This window comes from Podarcis cretensis (genome assembly GCF_951804945.1).
Source record: "Podarcis cretensis genome assembly, chromosome: 3".
In the NCBI taxonomy this organism is placed as follows: domain Eukaryota; kingdom Metazoa; phylum Chordata; class Lepidosauria; order Squamata; family Lacertidae; genus Podarcis; species Podarcis cretensis.
Window position 1 is genome coordinate 27,532,393 of NC_137172.1, and position 18,739 is coordinate 27,551,131.

An 18,739-nucleotide genomic window follows, 5' to 3' on the forward strand; every position below is an offset into this window, starting at 1 on the left:
AGAAACTGGACAAGTCTGAGCTGGGCAGCTGCAAATCCATCATCCTATGAAGACAATTGATTGCCATAAAAACCAAAGAGGTCCAAAGAGGAAAAGAGGTGGGAAGATTAACATTTTTCCTTTGGTCTGTTTTTGCAATCAGAATTGGCTCTGACCCACCCACAAGTGTTGTTGTTGTTAGTTAGTTAGTTGTTGGCTGTTATGTTAAAGTTATATAGCCATTTGATTTCTCACAAAATGATTGGGTTGAATACAACCTGCCCATTTTGTCTCCTAACTTTTCCTCCTATGAAGGATAAGGGACTTGATTTAGTCAACTTTGCTTGTCGTTGACGGGCTGTTCTTTGCTCCGGCTCCACCTAGTGGTGGCCTCCTGGTCTTCTTCCCTACCAGTGCCAACACACGCTAAGAAGTACCACCGGGTGGGTTTCAGGTTATGAGGTCCCACGGGGTTCCATCTTATCTCCCATGCTTTTCAAACATCTTCATGAAACTGCTGAGTGAGATTATTCAGAGACTTGGGGTGAGTTGCCATTAGTACACTGATGATGCCCAGTTCTCAATTTCCTCAGATTCAAGTCAGAAAGAGGAAGTTCTGATGAGTAATGGACTGTATAACGGCCAATAACATGAAGCTCAGTTCAGAAAAGGTGGTGGTTCTGGGTGCCCGAGCAGGAAATATTAAATATATAATAATTAATATTTTTATTTCTGGTGTATTTTATTAATTTTATATGTAAGCAGCCCCAAGAGTTTTAGCTGAAGGGTGGCAAACATTTTTTTCCTAAATAAGTAATAGAAAGTGAAAGGTGCTTCATTGTAATGAGAGACAGGAACTGCTTAACTGTGTATGTGTGTATGTTTAATTTAGAAGATCTAAAGTCTTAGAACTATGTTGGTTCCCCCAGAACTTTGGAAAATTTACTAAGAATTTGATTATTTATTCTATGGAACTTGAGAGAGTTATGCTAAAGCCCCTCAAATGACTTACCCTCAAGTAATTTTATTGAAGTTACTGATACTACTCTAGAAGAAAGAGATATGACACTTGCAGGCTGAACCAATTCTGGATGACACTCTGAACAAACTTACCTTGTTTAAACCTTTACTTTCAAAAAGGTTGGAAACCAACAGTGGCTTCAGGACTCGAAAACCTTGCCCAGGTATCCTAGCGTGCTGCTCAGTAGTTGCCCGTTGCACAAAGTTATTTTAAATCGTTTATTCTATGACCTGGCAGCTTGCCATTCCTAAACAGCCTCTTTCTGTACCATGTGAAACCCAACTGGCAGGGAAATTCAGTGTGTGGCGGACAACTGCGTATGTACAGTACCTGCTGCAATTCTTTTCAAGAAGTAATGTGGGATTCAATACAGCACAACCTTGCTTTAAATCCTTTATTTTAGAAGGCAATCTCTCACCTGAATCATGGCTAGCTTGGGGAAAGCCTAGGCAGACAGACAGGTAGATACTTTCAGACCGTTGCTAGTTTTGGGTGGACTTCAATAGGTAAAGATAAAGGGACCCTGGCAGTTAAGTCCATTCACGAACAACTCTGAGGTTGCACTGCTCATCTCGCTTTACAGGCCGAGGGAGCCGGCGTCTGTCCACTTCCACAGACAGTTTTTCTGGGTCATGTGGCCAGCATGACTAAGCCGCTTCTGGCAAAACCAGAGCAGTGCACGGAAACGCCATTTACCTTCCCGCCAGAGTGGTACCTATTTATCTACTTGCACTGTGTGCTTTCAAACTGCTAGGAAGGGAGCAGCTGGGGCCGAACAACAGGAGCTCACCCCGTTGTAGGGCCTCGAACTACCGACCTTCCTATCGGCAAGTCCAAGCAGCACAGTGGTTTAAACCACAGTGCCACCCACGTCCCATAACATACCTGCAATTTCAGGTTGTTCGATTGAAGTTTTATTTGGCACTCTTGCACAACAACCCCACCCCCAAAATCAGACTTTTTCAGTAAGAAATGTAATCGGGAAATGCACTGTAAAGTGTAAGCTATCAATTGCTTGATAACAACATTGTATAACCTCACCTGAAACTAGTCTGAATGAATACTCAAGAAAAAGCTGGCATCGTCTAACCTCCCCACAAACTTTGTGCAGAGAGATCAATATCTGGAAATGACAATGGAGAGATAGAGAGACCGAGTCCACCAGACCCAAGTTTAAATCTGTTGTAAAGAGGCATTTCAATAATGGCTTCTGGGAAAGAACATCTGCTACCACAGAATATTCAGCAATACCATATTTGCCTCTATCTAACATGATGAAGAGAACAGAAGATTGGCCAAATGATGCACAACAGAGTGCCAGTCAATACCCATAACCATTACATTTCTCCGGAGAATCTACCTTTCTATGAATGACAGCCTTCAGATTGTGTTGCTGCTTTGCTACAGCAGACAAAGCAGATCCCCTCCAATTCTATTAGGAAATCAGGTCTCTCCTCCACCCTCAGAAAAATCAGGGTCAGCGGGTGGAGGGAGAGAGAAGTGTGTGGGATTAAATCCGATCGAGAAGCTGAGTCCTGCTACTTATGTTATTAATATGGCACAAATCACACTAGAAATATCTCCACAGAGAGCTTTTTTAAGGCAGGGAGCAGGTATACCAGTAAAAGATGTTTGGGTCACAAGTCAATTGACCCCATATTTAAGTTCCTTGGGCTCATATTGAGGATCACAGTATAGGTATATTTGTGAAATCTTAGATTTACTTCCTGGACACACCAGCAAAAGAACCGACCTGTACTCTTTCTTCTTCCTCCCTCTCCTCCTCTTCTTCTTCAACATAGTTCACACTTCTTTGATACATGAGATAATCAGAAAGTAGAATGGAAGATCAAGAAGTCTTCTGAGGGAAGATTGGCATTCTTCTTTTCAAATGTGGGGGAAGGGGACAAGCATAGGGTAGCCATTAGCACATTCCCCCTGCCCCTGGCCAGGAAATAAATAGGCAAAACAGAGAGCAGAAGAGGGTGCCAAATTATATTTGCATATGCGAATGTATATGCAGAGGTGCACATTTGGAAATAACTTATCATTTCAGTACAAATTCAATGCAGTTCACCATAATGGGAAGAGTGTGTCCAGGTGACTTGTGCGTCTTTTCAGTCTTTTGTCCAGTGCTATCTGCAGATGGGCAATTAATTTCAAGTCATATTTGAGAAGCCAACTTATAAGGGTTATTGTTCTGGGTTTTCTTGTTTGTAACTGGTTTTTATTGCTTTATTGGTGTTTTGGCCATTTTGACCAGCATGCATTCCGAGGTGATTGTCCTAAAGAGTAGTATACAAGCTTTTAAAATAATAATAAAAGAAGAAGAATCTCAAGACCCCTGCTCTTCCTTCTTGGGGTTCGTTGACTTTAAACTAGACTTGCTCCAGACTGACCATCGGTGGTAGATGGGAACCCCTCTTCAGTCAAGCAAAGCTAAATCATTGCAGCCCTCTCTATTTCCTGTTTTTCCTGTTTCAGACTTGTTAGTTCATAGAATCATCGAATTGTAGAGTTGGAAGGTTACCCCAAGGATCATCTAGTCCAACCCTCTGCAATGCGGGAATATGCAGCTGTCCCATATGGGGATTGAACCTGCAACCTTGGTATTCTCATCCCTATGCTCCAACCAACTGAGCTATCCAGTCGTTCTCCTTTTGGTTCAATTCCCAGATGAGCCCATTGTCCTATAGGGACCATACACAGGAACACAAGACAAGCCGTGCTGGATCAGGCCAATGGCCCATCTACTCCAGCCTTTTGCTCTCACAGTGGCCAGTCAGATGCCTTTGGGAAGACCACAAGCTGGACATGAGTGCAACAGCACTCAGCCCACGTGATTTCCAGCAATTCAGAGGCATAGGGCCTCTGACAGTAGGACATAGTCATCATGTCTATTAGCTTTTAAGGAAACTTGATGCTAGAGCACATTTCCCCCCACTACAGAAGGTAGGCTCAATCTTTAGCATCTCCAGTTAAAAGGATTAGGGTACCAGAGGACGTGAAGGACCTCTGCCTGAGACCCTGGATAGCTGTCTCCAGGTATTTACTAGATGGGCAGTCTGACTTGACATGTGAAAGCTTCCTATGTTCCTTATAATTGCCATAGAGAAGCCAAAGGGCCAAAGATGCTTCTCTATCAGAACTCTCCTCAACCCGCACTGCCTCCCCAGCCACACCTGCTCTCCCCAGACCACATTTTTCTCTCACCAACTCCTCTTTGAGAGTGCAAATGGTGTGTGACCACCCCCATGCCACACATCTCTTCATGGGACTCTTCACTAGGCAGAAAAGAAAACTGAAGTAATTCATTCACAGAACATTAGAAAGCGAAAGCTGGTCTCAGGTACCAACAGAGAGCGGGCTATTTGCAATGTTCTCCCTAAGCTGTATATCCACAGCAAAGCCTTAAATTAGTGCAATAGTCATTCTTTCTGCGCCTACCAAAAGGCTCATGGCAAACCGCAGTTCTGAAAAGGGGTTAGCAGCAACCTCAATGAGAAATTTCTTCACACCTTTACAAAAATCTAGTTTCTTGGATTCTTTGGGGGAAATCACAACAGCAAAATTGGTTTACAGGTAAAATTCTATTGGTATAGCTCTACTAGATTATGTGTTAGCCTGCTGGGCAGTACCAGTATCTAGTCAGTTTAGTGCCTTTTATATACATTACAGTAAAACTGTGAACTTTTAACAACTTCCCAGGTAAGCATCATTTAAAGTTACTCTACATGTAGTTTTCCTTTTAGGAAGTGTTTTTTTTTATTCTTCCTTATTCCAGGTGATAATGAAACATGAGAAATAATCTCAATAGAGAAATCAAGATCGGCTTTATTATTCCAATCCCAAAAGCTTTTCCAGATATGAGCTCTGAGGTTCACCATCAGTTTCAGGGCTGTAGCATAACTATTTCCACCATCAGTCAGATGGAATAATGAACTAGATGCAGATCAGGTTCAAGTGTTTTTAACAAATTACATTGCATGCAGAAGTTTGCAAATCATAGATTTGAGAGGTAGGTTTTTTTTAAAAAAAATTCCTTAGGATGCAGCACTTCTGTCCCAGTTCCCAGGCAATATTATTAGAAATAGTATCTATTCATTTCCTGGCCTTTTCCACAGAAGATCCTTTTTTTTTAATTCTTTCTTTTTTTTAAAAAAAGGCATTGCTTTTTCTGTATGTAGATAGACCTTTTCTTTTAGTAAAATAAACCGAGATCATTGAGTGTCCTTAATGCCACACAAACACTTGGTGGGCCATCATCCCTCTCAGGAAGCTTCTCCCCCCCCCCAAAAAAAATTGAATTTCTCCAAAAAGAAAAAGATCACGAAGCTGATGAAAAAGGAGCAGAAGGGAGATGGATAAGGATGGGCCAAGTGCAGAACTCTTCAGAATACACGGTGTCCTTCTGCGATTCACTCTTTATCGGCTTGAGTGAAATGACTAGATTCTCTCTAAGCAACATCATCTCTCCATGTGGTTGCCACCATCTGTTAATGTCTTGATTTTTGGAAAGTTTGGTTGCCTGAGGCGAAGCCAGTACTGGCGATATCTCGGGTACCAGTCAATTGTGAATTGCTGTTGCATTGTCATGCTCAAAAATATTCTTCTCCTTCCACATAGACGACCCCACCCAAAGGGCAATGTGTGGCAGGGGGACAAGACCTAGGTTCAAACTGCACTTCAACCAAAGATGTTCTTTGCAATTTATCCCTTGGCCCACCCTCCTTCCTCTCCCCACCCAGCACAGCTCCTGCACCTTTAAAAACTACACAGCAGGCAGAAATCCAACAAATCCAGCCCAAAGTAAAGAATTTCCTAGCAAAGATAGAAAAAAGCTGCAACTGTCAAATGTCAAGCAATCATCCCCTGCCATGGGACTGAAGGGGAGAGGTGGTCACTCCAGCATGACCTTGGGCAACTCATTCTTTCTCAGTTTTCCCCATCTGTAAAATGGGCAATACTAATAAACTTAAGTTTGTTGAAGGATCATGGGATAATTATTACTGGGGACCAGATAATGCCCAGAACGATGTCTATGGGGTGGGGGAATATCTTTTCCCCTGTTGTTTAAAAAGGAACAATTGCTACAGAAGTAGAAATGTTGCAATTTTGTCCCATAGGAATGAGAAGTGGGCAGCTGCGTCCGGAAGACAAGTGGAGAATTTGCACGGATTTATGTTTGGTTTTTTAAGTGCGCGCGCGTGGGTATCTTATTTACTGGCTATTGTAAGTTATTGCGGTTTTATTCGGTGGGGAAACGACAGGAGTTTGGGGTGGGGAGGGGGGGTCCGAGGAGAAGCAGCGCAAACTTTTGGTGCGCGCCGCGCAGCGCGGAGGAGCCGAACTTGGCTCGGGAGAAGCGCTCGTTTTATTTCTGTTTAGACTGGAGCCGTCGGTTAAACAAACAGCGCACTTCAGAGGGGTCACAGCAAAGCAGCCGGGTTCCCGTCAGGGAATTCCTCCTCGCAGCTGCCGCTTTTGCATCGCTTCGCCGCGTGGTCTCCATAATTCCGCCGAGGGGGCGAGGGATGCCCCGAGCCGGTCCTCGGTGGGGCAACCGTCGAGTTTGAGGCAGGGGTGGAGGGAGAGAAAAAGAGGGGGAAAGGAAAATAAACTCTGACAGGCTGCGCGTTAAACCAGGACTGATCGCTTCTCAGTTTGACACAAAGGCCATCAAGCAGCCGCGGGAGTTGGCGCTGACTTTTATGTTGTTTTACAAATAGGATATCTTTAAAAAAAAATATTAAACCATCGGGGGTGGGGGTGGCGAGGGGAGACAAAGGCAGCACCTCGAAGCCGTCGCAAGTTATAAAACCGGCGAGGCGCTCATGGGGTCTCCATTACCTGGAGCCACAAGTCCAGGAAGAACTCGAGAGGCAAAGGTAAGGGAATTTTATTTCATTTATTTATTTTTTTAAAGCGGAGAAGCAGAAGTTGCCCTGAGAAGAACTGGCTGCTTGGAGTTCAAGGACTCGGGCCTGTTTTTCCCACCGCAGTTTTATGGTTATGACAGGCTCTCCAAGAGGCACTAAAAACGGTAGTTTCCTCTTTTCTGCAGAAGATAAGGAGACGGGAGGGGCGCGCGGGAGACGCCTCGATGGAAAGGAAAAAAAAGGACGCCTTTGCTTCTCCTTCCGCAACCGAGCGGGTTTTCTCCCCCTCGCCTCCTGACTCTTCTGCCTCACCTAACAGATTAGGAAACAGATGGGAGAGTCGCATCAGATATTCAGGAGTTTTTCTCCAGGGAGAAGAAGAGAGAGAGAGAGAGAGAGAGAGAGAGAGAGAGAGAGAGAGAGAGAGAGAGATTTGAACAAGTAGATGCAAAGGGCTTTTTGGGGAGGGGAGGTGGGGGGGAGTGTCACTCCAGCTGCAACCCCTGCGTCCCAGATCGAGGTTGTTGTGAGAAATCTTGGGGAAAGAGGGGGGTTAGCCCCCTGGATGAAGGGCCGCGAAATGATAGCCTCCCCCCCCCCCAGTGGACTACAGCCCAGAAGTCCGCAGTAGGAAAGAAGGAAGGAAGGGGGCGTGGACCATTTCTAAGGGAGAGTTTTTCTTTCTCGCTCGCCCCCGCCTCCAAATTTCGCTTCCCTCCCGAATTAAGTGCAGGGGACCCCGGGCGATGGGACCACGACCCAGCCAGTCCTTCTCCCCGAGAGGGTTGCCTTCAAGAACGACTATTGCACCCCCCTAACCCGGATCCACAGTTTTCCCAAGCGAGAGATGTAGAACAACACAATCTCTCCCTGTTTCCCCCGTCACGCAGTTGCTCTCTGTCAATTTTCCTTCGCTCGCGTTCTCTCCTTGTTTATTTCTTTTTTTAAAAAAATGTGTTCTCAGATTCGAGTTTCTAATAAGTTTTGGGGGTGTTGTTATTGTTTTGAATTGTTCCCCCGCTGTTTTCTTTGGGCGCCCGTGTCTTATCCACAGCAGTTTTCTAGTTTTTATGGAGTTGGAATGAGAGAGAGGAAGGGATGGAGATGGGAATGTTGCACGTGCACGAGAGAGCATATATGCAGAATAAACCCCATGCGCCCTAAAGAAATCCCAGAATTAAAAGTTAGAAAACGACCAGAAAGAGAGCGCCAAAATCCTCGCACGCTGCGAGCCATTCAAGCAGACTCGGATCTGTGGGCTCGCCAGATTCCTGCGTGTTCTCTCTCTGTGTGTGTTTTAAAAAAAAGATTACCTGTGCATCGGCATGGGTTTTTTTCCCGGGTGCCGTAACTAATGCAGATAAGGTTAGGATTTTAAAATTATGTGTTTAAAATATTTTGCACAGATACCTGTCCGAAAGAAAGGCAGGGGTGGGATTTTATTATTTTCCCGCGTATACGATAAGCGGCGCGCCGTCTTTTCTCAAAGCGGTTTAACTTGCCTGCTCTGATTTTTTTTTTTTTAATATCCCGATAAAGTCATTTTTTTGCTTTCCTTGTGGTACCAGGAATAGACATACCTTTAGTATTAATGGTAGTAGCAACAACAGTAAGGCAACCTTTGGAAGAGGGAGCTGAATGAGTTGAATAAACTATCAAGAAAAGTGTGGTTTGAGTTCGCGGCGGACATACAGATCGTAAATCTGAACTACCGATAGGAGTTTTTAAACCAACTCGGTGATCTGATTGTGTTCCAGAGTTATTGGAAAGAGTTAGTGGTCTCCACCCCACCCCACCTTCCAGTGACTTAAAGCAGGATTTAATTTAAGGCTCTTGAGTTCATGACCTACACATCATGGATACAGGGAGGCTGGTCCGAACTTTGGGTGAATGCTTTTTGTGGCGTCTGCGCTAAGGAGCCTCTTCACGACCAACAGAAGATTGTATAGCTACAAGACAGGTTAGGAGCAACCGCCAGGTTTACTTCAAGGCTCCAACGCGACTTCCCTTTCCACTTATTTTGTTGAATCACTCCTGGGAGCGGGAGAGAGAGAGAGAAACATCGATGAACTTCTTTAAATCAGGAGAAAGTGAATTCGTATTGAAGGCTTTGAAGAGGTTTGCAAAAGTGGAAAAAAGGGTGGTTGTCCAATTGTTTTAAGTTAGTCACTTGCGCCTTCTGAGTTTTTACGCAGTGCATAGGTTGCTGACATTGGTATTTTGTCTAGATCTAAAGGGGGGGGGTGAGAGAGAGAGTGGGGGGAGAGAGAGAGAGTTAATATATACCGTGATTAAAACTGACCTTTTTGATGCCCCTACTTCTATAGTTTTAAGAGTTTGTCAAAGACCGAGAACCATTTCCTGGCCATTGACAACCGTGATTGCCTGGAATGGATGGAATGAGGGGCACCTTGGCTTCGTTCAGTGCAGCTTATCCAATGCCACCACCCCCTCCCTCTCTCCCCGTGCCTAAGCAATGACACACAGTCCAACCCACCACCAACTAAACCGAAGTACTGGCAGTCGAAGGAAAGCTTTACTTTTAACGATTTCGCCTTAGCTGTTTTTGCATCGGGCTGTCCACCTACCACAGAGTTGCTCAAAAGGCGACGAAAGCCCCACCAACTTGAAATCTTAACGAGGCTGTAAAGTTTCTTGGGGGGGGGGGGGTTGGTATCCTCGCGACACGCTGACATGCCACCTTTCCGCTACGAGAGCGCGTCTTTACGCACGCACCTGCTTTCTGTGCGCGGATGGATGGTTTAATTGTAATTAGTCCGCAAGCCTGAGCACTCTTACGTGGGAATGCCCTACAACCCTGCGTGGGACTCCGAGGACTAGCGTCGGGTGCGGGGCTACACCGATTGTACTCCCTACACACCCGGGTTATCTCTGACCACCAGCTATAGAAAACGCGCGTGGCTATTTCCTCGCACCCACCCCTTCCTTTTGAGTCAGGCGCACCTTTCCACGTTCCTTTCTGCAATGTTGTAGCCATACCCCAAACTAAACTGAACCACCAAAGCCAGTTACGTCCAGTAACTGATCTCCGCACCCGGCAAGGCTGAACTCCGATGTGCCCTCCTCCAAATTTGGGACGAAAGTCTCCTTCCCATCAGCGACGATGGGGGCCAAGGGGTGGAGAAAGGGGACGGCGAGGTGGGGGCAGCAAGTGGGGGAGACCGATCCCATCCCGTTCCTCCTCCTCCTCCTCCTCCTCCTCTCCCCCCCCCCCAGCACAACCCCCCCCCCCCCCACGTCTCGCTCTCTTTCCTCCCAAGTTCTCCGCTCGCTATCCCCCTTGAATGCGAAGGAGCCTCCCGATTGGGCGCTGGGCCTGGCGCACGTCACTCAGAGCGTGACGTGTAGTCTTCCTGTTTCCTTCAGCTGTGTCTTAAAGTAAATCTTGTTGTGGTGCGGAGCCCTCAGCTGAGCGAGGCTGCTCCGCTGCCTGCAGAAATAAGAGACAATTACAGGCTGGGAGAGGAGAGCGGCGCAGAAGAGCCGGGTGCTCCTCCTCCCTCCCTCTCTCTCTGTTCTCCCTCTTGCTTGCTTTCTCTCTCTCTCTTTCTCTCCTGCACCCTCGCTCATTCTCTCTCTCTCTCTCTTTCACACACGCACACTCACACGCATCTACATACACCCTGGCACGCTCACTCTCACCCTCCCTGGGCCAATTACAATATTCATCAGCGGCAAGATAGCAAGGCTGTGTATTTGTGCGGAGCGTGTGCGCGTTCCCTTCTTGCTCGCTCGCTCGCTCTCCGTCTCTCTCTCTCTCTCTTTCTCTCCTTCTATCTAACCGGCAGGGGGAAAAGAGAGAGAGAGAGAGGAGGGGGGGCTCAGTTTCATCGCCTTTGCAACTGAGTAAGTATCTGTCTCCCTTCACTTCTTTTCTCTTTTTAAATTGGGGGGGGGCGGGTAAGAGAGATGGTCTTCTTCGACACTGGCACGGGCTTGCTCCAAATGCTGGATCAAGTTGTTGGGGGCAGGGGGGGTGCGGTTATTTATTTATCCTCCTTAGGGGAAATCCCCCCCCCAAAAAAAAACCCCTATCATTCTTGCTGATTTCTTCTCCTCGTCCCCCAGTATGAGGTTAATGACGTTAGAGACTAATAAAACCACACTGATAACGGGTTTTTTTTGCTTTTGCTATGCCCAAAACTCTAAAAGCTTCACTACAGTCATCGCAATAGTTTGCCCAGTTGGAAAGGATAAGGTTTGATATTGGAAATGTGTTTTCCCCCTTTCCTGATTGTCTCTCTTCCGTTCTTTCTCCTCTCGACTTTTTTTTTATCGATGTTTCGTATTAAGGTTTAATTTTTTCAAAAAAGGTTGGGAGTGGGGAATGATTCGGCTTTGTATGAGTGTCTTTCCTGAGGCTTCCTTCCTTCCTTCTTCCAACCCCCCCCCCCATCGCCCCGACACCCCTTTCTCTCTCCAACTCCTGGTCTGGTCTTTCTTCTTTGTCTTGTTTATTAATCGCTGCCTTTCTTTTTGTCTCCTTCGATTTGCTTATCATTTGCATGCCCCTGACTTCTCATATCTCCCACCCCCCACCTGCTGTATTTATAAATACGCGGAGAGAGGATTTGAGCAGGAGGGGTGGGGGAAATGTATGGGTGTTTGAATACTTCTTTCTTGCGGGGGAGGGAGGACTGAGAAGGACGGGCTGGTGGACAGGAAAGGATGAGCTGGAAGGGTCCTTAAAAAAAACAAAAAACCAAAAACCCAGGGGTCAGGTTCTTAGGGCTAGGTTGCAGTCAGACTCACTTTTCCTTGGAGCTCCCGGCTGGGCGTTTTAAGTTAGTTCCGAGGAAATCTATGAAAGGGCTTAGTGGGTGGTGGGAAGTTTGCTAGGGAGGAGATCCAGAAACGATCAGCGGCACGGTTGCGATCTCTCCGTGTCTGCTCAAGAGTTTTTGCCTTGCTTGGTGTCTTTTCTCCCTTTCTCTCTCTCGGTGCTGCAAGTTGATCGGCTTGGCTTTGCCCTGCGCGCGTGTGACTTTTCTTTTCGAAAGAACGCTTCCTTCTCGAGGAAGAATCTCGCCTCTCCGGAGCGCGCTTTCGCTCTTCCTCTCTCCACTCCCGGCCGGCTTCCTCGAGAGGCGTCGCTCCGCAGCACTTGAGCCGAAGTGCTTCCAAACTCGCGGATCGCGGCGGACTGGGGTTTTTTTTTGGGGGGGGTGCGCGCGCGCGCGCGATTTGGAGAGGTGGGGGTGCGGAAGGAGGAGAAATCTTTGCCCCCGTAACGGGACACTTTTCCCTTCCTCTTTTTTTATTTTAGTTGGTGGGATTAGATCCACTTGGCGCACAAATTCAATATGGCAAAGCTCCTCTGCCCCTACCGCACCCCTCTCCCCCCCCCCCGCCGCGGTAGCGAAGATCTGGCTACAAACGGTGCCTGTCCAAGTGTGCAAGTGTGTGCCTGGGTAGGGGGGGGTGTGCGTGCGCGCAGTGGCGTAGCGTGGGGGGTGCAGGGGGGGCCGGGCGCACCGGGCGCAACTTCTGGGGTTAGGGCAAATCCACGGGTTAGGGGGCGCAAATCCACGGGTTAGAGGGCGCAAATCCACGGGTTAGGGGGCGCAAATTACTTGCCTTGCCCCGGGTGCTGACAACCCACGCTACGCCACTGCGCGCGCGTAGGGGGGTACACGTGTATGTCTGCGTGCTTAAGTTTCAGCGTGCGCAAAAAAATGGGAAAGAGGCAAAGAGTTGCAAAGAAAAGTGCCCTCCAGCATGGGAGGCCGTGTCTTAAGAAGAAACAATGCCCGGCAGGTGGAGGGGGCGGGGGGGGGTGTCTGGCGATCTGGAGACGGGGAGGGGGGGGAGCGAAGCGAGTCCCCAGTTGCAAAGCAGCGACCGAGCAGCAGTTTTGGCTCGCAAGTGGTTGTAACAGCCCCCGGTGGCCTCTTCTAACAAGGGCGGGCTGGCGGCGGCGGGAGAGGCTGCTGGTGCGCTTCTCTTTCTTTGCCTCCGCTTTGGCAAAGCTCTTGAAATTGTCCAAGGGGCGCTTCGCTCCAAGTGCGCATGGGCAGTGCCAGACAGGTGTGTTGTGTCAAGAAAGACAGGTGCAAGTTTCTCTCTCCCTCTCCCCCTCTGTTGATCCTCAGCACAACGACTGTTGATGAATTTATGGCGCTTTGTTAGGAGATGGGTCTAGCTGAGTAAGGGGGGGGAGAGAGAGAGAGAGAGAGAAAGAGAGGGAGAGAGAGAGAGAGAGAGACTTGGACCTCTCCTGACACGCTTGGAGGAGCATGGAAGGGGGAAAGTTGGCATTTGTTTTCATGAACTGGCAGGCTGATGCCATGCCTCTCATCTGCCTGGTTACTTGGAGATTTTATGAGATCACTTGATGGTGCTCCCCGTGGAAGCAGAAAGGTCTTCAGTTAGGGAAAGTGCTTGTGAACAGTTTGATCCTGCACGTGTCTATTCAGGAGTAAATCCCAGTGTTTTCAGTGGGGCTTACTTCCAGGTAAGTGCGTGTAGGATTGCGGCCTAAGGCAGCATCCTTGGTCAGACAGACCATAACATATATAGGGAACTCACAAGTTCCCTAACAACCCATTTCTGGCAATGTTCGCTCAGAAATTAGCCCCACGAAAGTCAGTGAGGCTTACTTGGAAAGCAACTGAATAACTCCCTTTTAAACTACGTGGGGCTCACTTCTGAGTGAGCACATTTAAGATTTGGCGGTAGGTCTCAAATCTTGAGGATACCTTTCCCATCTCCATCTGAGGACAGATTAGTGGAGTCCAGAGCATGGATAAGGAAGGACTGAGCAGGCTTAGAATTCAAATAAAATAGATGGAAGGTAGTTTGAGTATTGGAAGAAGAATTGTGAACAGGCTATTGGATATTACTTTCTAGTACATCAAGTATGAAATGCCCCATATTTGACTTTTATCATTCCTCCCCTAATCTTCCCACAAATGCATGCCTCTAAAGCTGTAGGTTTGTACCCTGCATTTGAATATACACGTACAAAGGATGGAAGTCTGTATGCATCCATATGAGAGCCTGTAATTTCTTCCAAGTTAATGTTGTCTGCTAGGTTAGCGGAGGGCCATGTGGAATGAACTGTTAGATTAAAAATGGAGCATGTTGTTTGGTTCTTGTTTCCATTGCCTTGACAGGTCTTACCACTTTTGAAATGGATCTAGTTGCATTTGTATGTGTCTTTGATTATCATTTCTTTTGCTTAATCTGCTATCATGTATTTCATAGGTTACAACCCTGCAAGGCCCTTGCCATTATCCATTTCACCTGCTTTTCCTTCCAAAGCTCATCTCTGGCAAATAAAAAAGTTGCCATTTGAGTCCCACTATTGAAGGACTTGAACTTTTTAAAATGTTGCTCGTAAGCCCATGTGCTTCACAGATTGCTGACAATGGAGATTGCAGGCCACACATTCAAAGCAATGATCTAATACAAAACTTTGAACTGCAGTTCAAAATTGAAAGAAGGCCTCTCTGTCACCATTGGGGATTTATTTTAATGATCAGCCTAAAATTAAATTTGGTATATTTCAGATGGTTGGATGTTGCTATTGGTGCTTTTTTTTGCAGCACACTTTCCAAGTGCACGAAAGTGTCAGGTGATGGATCACTTAATTGTGCTCCATTACAAAAGGCTTGAATGATTTTTCTGAGTATGTTTTGTGGGTGATTTGATTCAGGATTCTGATTGGAGGTTCTATACCTTGATATAACTGAGAAAATCTGGGGGGGAAACTACGGTTGGAATAAATGTGCAAGTTTTGATTTCGCTGGTGTGCTCTTTTTTTCTAGTGATTCTTTGAATCACTGGCTTGTATGGAGAATATGCTGGCATGGCTTTGCCTTTTGTATATTGCTTACCCAAATACCGGTAGTTTATTCATACGGAATAACCTTTAGATGCATTCGTATAGGATGGCTCCCTCCCCCCTCAAAAAAGATTTCTAACGCCAACAAAGCAATAAGATAGCAACTCCTTTTCGTCACCAGGACACTTTGTACTTTCTATATTATGTAGGAGTGAGAATGCTGAGCACCTCACAGCAGCTTCTTAATACCTTGCCAGATTGGTCCCCGTGTGCCCATGATGCTACACAGTAGTTTTCCTTCCTTCCTTTAACTAAAGATGGGTCCTTAATTTGGTCCTTAATTATTATTATTTTTAACATAATGCCTTAATTTAAATGAAGCAGAAAAGAAGTAATTGATGCTAGAAATAACCATTACTTGTACTCCTAAATTCCTTCACAACATTTTAAAAAGATGGAGTATTTGACAGGAATGTGTCATCTATCTTACAAGTACTGAAAACATTGCCATTGGAAAAATGTTAATGTTGTATATCTCCCCCCACCTTTTGTACTTCTCAGAAGTACAGTAAGGTGACTTAAAGTGGATCTGTACAATACAATGTTCTGTCGACATTTAACAACTTGCGTGTACCGCTGTCATTGTCTTATGCTCCTTAAACTATTATACCTAAACCCAGTGCAGTAAGGACACTTTCATTATCACATATTTCCCCCTTCAAAACATTTTTTTAGTTACATATGGAATATAATATTTATGGACCGTGGAAGAGAGACAATAACTGAGTTCTGTAAAAAGAACATACAGTTTCGAACTTTGCAGAATGATTTTTTCCCTTTCAAATTTCTCATTCTCCAGTATTCACCATCGGCAGCTTTGATTGAGAAATTGCCCCAGATAATTATGCGCTTCTTAAAGCAATTGATTTCTTTTACCAAAGTAAAAATGTTGTCCAACTTTTAGCTGTACCTGCTATTTAAATCACTCCCTTTCCCCCAAATCAGTCCACTTTAGCCATATGGGAAAGCAGTTTAGTCTACACTATCTAAGACGATTACTTTGCAGACAAGTCCATCGATGTTTCTATTTGAGCCGTTCTAAACATTTCTGGATTGCACATCTAAGCAAGCTAATGTTTAGGGCTAAGGACTGAGATGCCTTAAGGTTGTATAGTTGACATGGTTTTGGAAAAAAATTGTGTTGCAACTTGTGGGCACCTAATCCTCTCCACGGCGTTTTTGTAAACTAAATGCCATGTATTTGCTACACTACACATAATATCTCAGTATAGCATATTTGAGTGTTTGGGATGATGGTGAAGTGCAGGAGAGGACAGATTATAGATCAGGAAGGTGTGAGATTATAGATCAGCATGGGACCTCGCTAGAAGAGAACTAAGTCCGGTTTATGATACAGGCCATGGAATTGAGAAAAGGCGCTCTTTGCTTTCCATCTGCGAAAAACAGAGCTCACAATCAAGCCCTACATAATTTGAAGGTTCAGATAACAGAAGCCACACCAGGTCACCAGGTGAAGGGTCACTTGTAATGTATATTGAATTCAAAGTATCGTACTGAGCAACAGCATTTGTGTACATCGCAATCAAATTTAGGATTTCACTGATTTCTAGAATTTCATTGATCATGTATTCCAGAACAGAAATCTGTGAAAATCAAAGCAGTTTCCTTCCTCCCCTTAAAAATGAGAAAGGAGTACAGTCTATAAGTTGACCATCAGTTTGTCCTTCCATATATATATATATATATATATATATATATATGCATGCGCGTCTTAATAGGAAAGACTTCATCATATCAAATGTGTGCGCTCTTGCTGACTCAGAATCTCACATTCTGCTGTATGCGGTATTCTGTTTCTCTCAGGATGTCAATTCATGTTGGCAATTTTTTTTTTTGAAACCAAGAGGTTGAGCCACTGGCATTCTTTGGCTGCAGGAAAATGCATTTCTCGTCATTTGGGCTGAAAGTTCAAAGCCAGAAATTGTGCTGTCTAAAAGCAGTTGTAGTAAGAGATAGCATCAGCTCAGAGGGTCAATGGGAGCAGAGGGCTAGAGCCCCAGGGAGAGTGGAGGGGGGCTTTGAGGAGAGGACTAATTGTGTCATTCATGAGCAGTCACTCCTCAGGCTTGCTGTCTATTGAGCCAATGTGGTCTTCCCTCCTGGTGGCAGAACCGTAGGACAGAGCACTAGTCAGTACGTATACGAGAGACGAAAATGGATAGTGGATTCGTGACAGTGACCTTATGATAGCATTTCCTCGGTCAGTGCCACACACATGCACCAGGCCTGTCTGTCTGCCGGCCTCTCTCATGCACACACAAATTTATCATAGGATGCTGCAGTATACCAATTCAGACCATCAATTCATGGTCTGAATTATCTCCACACGCTAGTAATGGCTGCCCAGGGTTTCAGGCAAGGTTCCTTCTCAGCGCTACCTGGAAACGCCAGGGATCAAACCTGGAACCTTTGGCATGCAAAACGTGTCCTCTGCCGCCATGGAACCATGGCTCTTCCCCTTGTCCTTAGCTTCTTTCCCTTCTCACCACACTGCAGCCAAGGAAAGCTGGTTTTTCAAAAGGCTTGTGAGTGGAACCCTGTGGTTGGGTTTGTGGGTCAGTAGGAATGGACGGGAATTAAAATATACAAAGTAAAGAAAGACAGAAACCCTCAAATGGCTGCCAAATGGTTTGATTTCAGAGTCAAATGCCACTGCCTTCTTTACAGGCGAAGGTAACGACTCTCCCCCTCCCGTTGCTGCTCCCTTAAGTGAAAACACTTGCAGCAACGTTGCAAATGCTCAGCCCCATTTTACATCTCATAGTATATTCCCTATAGCGAAACCTCTCTTTCATTACAGTGAAGCTCATGTTGATGAAACACTTGGAGGATAGTCAGCAGCAGCCAGGCATTTTGTATCTGCTGATGCAAATGAGCTGCGGATCCAGTCCCTTCAAAGGACTTTTTCAGCGCTGCACATTTTTGCCCTTTACCTTCATGGAAGTGGTCGTTCAGTTATACTTAACCTAAGGAGCAAAGGAGGTGTTGAGCTATTCAGCTGAATTCCCCCCCCCCCCATTAGAATAAACGGAATAGTGAATAAATGAGAGAGAGAGAAATAACACTTGCCAACTCCACAAAAGATTTGACTCTGCTCCATGGTCACACGAAGTAAGCCGAATAATAAGACCATTGCCACCTATTATTCCCTGACTTATATGAATTCACAGCGAACTTCCTACATAGAAATAATAACTCTATGTAAACAAGCTTCCTGATTGATACCTGAACTTCTGATTATCCCAAGCTAAGCGTTGCTTCTTAGGCCTTCAGATAAATCCAGTTCTACTATGCCATCAAATATTAATTTATTTTCACTCATTGGAGAGAGAGAGAGAGAGAGAGAGAGAGAGAGAAAGAAAAAGAGAGACTACTTTTTACTTTTGTTGTGTATAAAATGATTGTGGAAAAATAGACTTATTGGTTTACATTCATCCAGCTATGCTAGGTCAATTGTTTATTTAGTTATGATTATTATTATTACTACAGTATTTTGCATCCCTTGTGTGTGTATGTTTAAGTAGAAATTTTGACTAAAATACTCACAATTGTGATTGATTCTAGCTTCACAGTTTATCTGAAAGAGAGTCTATATACTATTATCCTCTTTTGGGTGCAAAATGCAAGGAATGCAGACGAGCATCCTGCAGCTCGCGTGAAGGCAAAAATCTTTTAAAGAGTTCTTTCAGTAGGTGCAAAATATTTGGGTTGGGGGCTCAGCCTTCAGATGATTAAAAACAAGAGCCATGGTTTTCATTCTTTCAAAAAGATTTTTCATTTTGCTGCTGCAGCACTTACAAGCACTGGCTACACACTTGATTGTACAGATTATTTCATGCTGAAATTATGCTTATTTGCATGGGTAGTCATTCTTTAAAAACTAGCCACAGATGCAGTCCTAGGGAGCACGTAGATGTTTTTACAGGTGAACCGAAACAGATGGGAGCAGCTCCAAAAAGTCTGCGTGCTGCC

The 18,739-nt window shown here is 45.4% G+C and overlaps 1 protein-coding gene across 4 annotated transcripts in view; it reads left to right on the forward strand.

The window, feature by feature from the left end:
• The first annotated feature begins 6,774 nt into the window (after window positions 1-6,774).
• PROX1 (prospero homeobox 1) overlaps window positions 6,775-18,739 on the forward strand; it is an 82,229-nt gene continuing 70,264 nt past the window's right edge. Inside the window, exon 1 of one of the 4 annotated variants that reach the window (XM_079968613.1) lies at window positions 6,775-6,888. The gene's annotated coding sequence lies outside the window, so the exon portion shown is untranslated. Of the gene's footprint in view, window positions 6,889-10,198; window positions 10,747-13,102; window positions 13,355-18,739 lie in introns of those variants that run through there. The other 3 variants (XM_079968612.1, XM_079968616.1, XM_079968615.1) reach the window with 3 other exon arrangements.